The sequence below is a fragment of the Capra hircus genome, chromosome 22, assembly GCF_001704415.2.
Source record: "Capra hircus breed San Clemente chromosome 22, ASM170441v1, whole genome shotgun sequence".
Lineage (NCBI taxonomy): Eukaryota > Metazoa > Chordata > Mammalia > Artiodactyla > Bovidae > Capra > Capra hircus.
In genome coordinates this window covers 9,361,318-9,365,191 of record NC_030829.1, presented here as the reverse complement: position 1 = coordinate 9,365,191, position 3,874 = coordinate 9,361,318, and the positions used below count along the sequence as shown (strand labels likewise).

The following is a 3,874-nucleotide window of genomic DNA, read 5'->3' as shown; positions in this document are numbered from 1 at the left end:
CCCACTCCAATTTTCTTGCCTGGAGAATCCCAGGGACGGGGGAGCCTGGTGGGCTGTAGTCTGTGGGATCACACAGAGTTGGACACGACTGAACCGACTTAGCAGCAGCAGCAGCAGCAAGGGAAATAATAAAGTCGTAGAGGACCCCAAAGCCAATTACAGTGCAGTGGGTCATTTACAAGTGAGCACGTCTAACACAGAACACGGGTTTACGTTGGAATTAGTTACTGTCTTTGTGTGTTCTAAAGTCTGGAGTGAACTTTCTGTGATTTCATAAGACTGAGTGAATAAATATTTCAGGGAATAAAGTTTTGACTTAGAGTTTAAAAATATATATTATAGTAATAACATATTGCATTATTATATTGCTAATATTATATAATACTAATATATTATAACAGGCTTCCCTGGTGGCTCAGAGGTTAAAGCGTCTGCCTCTGATGCGGGAGACCCAGGTTCGATCCCTGGGTTGGGAAGATCTCCTGGAGAAGGAAATGGTAACCCACGTAAAACATCATAGTATATATTATATTTGTATATATAACATATATACATTATATATATATGTATATATAAAAAATATAAAAAACTACTAATTCAGTTCCAGAACAGAATGGAATCTTTTGAGAGTTAGAAAGTTTTCTACTTTATGGAGTTTTCCAGCAGAAAACTTGGGAAGGAAATTATGAAACAGTGTAAGCAAAAGCCATCAACTGGATTAGGGGCCTACTTTTTTTTTTTAAGATTTTTTTGGATGTGGACCATTTTTAAAGTCTTTATTGAATTTGTTATAATATTGTTTCTGTTCTACATTTTGGTTTTTTGTCCAAGAAACATGTGGGATCTTAACTCCCAGTCCAGGGATACAAAGCCCACCATGTCTGTGTAGTTACAACGAAGTGATCCAAAGGGATACAGAGGGAGGGTGAGGCCCTGCGACCTCGATGTTCCTAAGAGGTTGGGATAAAATGCATCCTTGTGCACAAGTAAAGGGGAGGCCTAAGCAAGAACAATCAAGGCTCCATTGTAACAGGAAAGGAGGCAGATTTTCCAGGGGGGTTCGTACGGAGGTATAGATATGTGTCTTACAAAAAATCTCTTCTAATTGGTTGCATTTTGTCAGTGAAGGAGCAAGGTCATCGTCTGAGAGTGAGGCTGGGAAGAGGATGGGAGAAAACACATATTGTAGGGAGAGAGGGTGCTTGCAGAGCAGCATTATAAATCCACTTCAGATTACTGGCTAAGACCCCTCAGCACACACCTGTTTTTCTACCATACAAAACTTGGGAGTGGACGCATAGAACAGGTGGAAACTTGCATCTTACTGCGGTTACTGGATTTCCAAATAAGTATATAATAAAGTAAGAGGTTGCTCAGATGGTAAGGAATCTGCCCACAATGCGGGAGACCCAGGTTCAATCCCTGGGTCAGGAAGACCTCTTGGAGAAGGGAATGGCTACCTACTCCAATATTCTTGCTGGGAAAAATCCATGGACAGAGGAGCCTGATGGGCTATAGTCCATGAGATCACAGAGTCAGATACAACAGAGTGACTAACACTTTCACACACAAGAAAAATAAAGAAAAAAGTTAACTGAAGATGTAACATTAACTGTGGAATCTATATTATATAATGAAACATGTGAAAGTGTGAGAAGCTGAGGATCAGAATAAAAGGTGATGTGATCAGTAATGAATGTTTCAGGAGTCCCAGTGGGGATGAAGGATGGTTGCTGGTAGGTACTGAATGAAGTGAACTGGAGAAACGATAGGTTGAGTTTGAGATTGTAAATCAACTCTGATCACTGGCAATGAAAAGTTTGGGGTATGACCATGGCTCGTTAGGGTGGAAGACAAGTTCATGTGAGGAGAGGAGGTCAGAGAAGTGAAGACTGTTACACTAGAAGCTGATGTGAATACTGGCATCACCAAGGACTGAGGCAGGCAGAGTATAAAGGAGGGGGACTGCAATGCTCGAGCTAAAATCTTCAAGAAAGGGAGCGAATATCCTGAGTCTTGGATATCCTAGTTTATTCAGCAGCTTAAGATAATGGATGCTATATGAAGATCTTAAACTTTTGTTTTTGAGATGTTTTTAACGTGGACCATTTTTAAAGTGTTTATTGAATTTGGTACAGTATTACTTCTGCATTACGTTTTTGTTTTTTGGCCATGAGGCATGTCGGATCTTATTTTCCTGACCAGGGGTTGAACCCCCACCCGCTTCATTGGAAGGCAAAGTCTTAACCACGGGATCAGCAGGTAAGTGTCCCATCTTAAATTAAAACCTGGCTTTAAATGGCAGAGGAAAGAATCATCTAAAAAAATTTACGGGGGCCAAAGAGCCCTGATCTTACCCATTTTCTATTACTGCATGCTTTTCCTAGAAGTTAGAGTTGCTGCTGATATTCCCTAGAGGAAGAACTCAGGACATTCTAGCAATATTAAAAAAAAAAAAAAAAAAAAGGCTTCTCCATTGAATCTAATTTTAAGGGGGAGAAAAAGAAAGCAACGTCCCCTTCCTATTTTCCCTCCTCCTCACATTTCAACCCCAACAAACAGAGAAGACGACTGCCCCTCACAGAGCCGGCTATTCCTATGGGCAGGCTCGTTAGCTCTCATGCTTTCTCACATCCTGGCCCTCCTCCCGCCATCAGCACATGCGGCTCAGATAGTACGGCAGTGTTCTGAGCCACATCTAATGGTGAAACTTCTGCACTCAGAACTCATTTGGCGGTGGAGGCTCATTATAAATAAGATCCTTTTATCAGTAGAATTGAAATTCCCATTACTTGTTACAGGTGTTTAAATAGCTGCAGTTTAATTAACTAATGAGTATTTCTGAGGACAGTCAATCGGCATCTTCTAAATTGTGTCTTCACAGGCAGTCACCCAGGTGGCTCTGGGAATAAGTGGGGGGGGCTGTGGCATGCTCAGCTGCCTGGCCCCAGCCCTGAGCGGAGATACCCTGGTACCCGAGAGAGCTCTCTGGATTTATGTGCACCCCGAGCACTTTGACCTCTACCTCCATTTCACTAAACTGCCGTTTGCAATATTTGTGCACTTCATTTTGACTTAAGGTTTTACGCGTTCTTCTCTGATTGGGGCATTATGAGATCAGGCTAAGATTCTTTAGAGGTTATTATGACAAATTTTTCTTAAACTGAGATGTTAGGAGCCATCAACCCATCTGAATACACATTTCAGTTCAGTTCCGTTCAGTTCAGTTCAGTCGCGGAATACACGTTTAGTATTAGTTGAAAAGCACCGAATTTCACCAGAAGATGCCAAAGTGTTCCAGAAAGGCCTCCAAGGATAAATATGAAGTGCTGTCTTTTTTATAGCTCTTGATAACAGCCCTCACTGTGATAATAAAGGAAAGGGGGTTAATTTTAAGGGAATGAGAAAAACCTTATACAATGTTTACATCTACACGAAATAGTTCTCTTTGAGCTAGCCTTGGGAAACTTAAGCCAAACCTAAACTACCAGCTAAATAGTCCTCCTCACATCCCTGCCAGGCAGACTGGTCTTAAAGTGATTATATTACCCTGGTAACTCCATGATTACTATGGAGAGAAAAATTCATGCATATAAATGGGCACATATATTGACATGCTTGCATATGTAAGTGCCTCAGTTAATTGTTACTTATTTGTGTGTGATTTTTGCGTATATCACTCACAAGTAATTTTCTTAAAAGGCTGTACTGCCTTGGTGGAAACAAAAATCATTGCTGAGTATTAGTTCCTATGTTTATTCATTATATTGCTTTTTTTTGGTTACTGCTAGATAAAACTAGAAACTAACTTTTAGACTAGAGACCCATTGTTTGAGGACAGGGGTCCAAGCTCTAGAGATGTGGGCTTCTAATC

At 40.8% G+C, this 3,874-nt stretch overlaps 1 non-coding gene across 1 annotated transcript; it reads left to right on the top strand.

The window, feature by feature from the left end:
• Positions 405-476, top strand: TRNAQ-CUG. Its single transcript has one exon. It is a non-coding gene; the product is annotated as a tRNA-Gln (tRNA).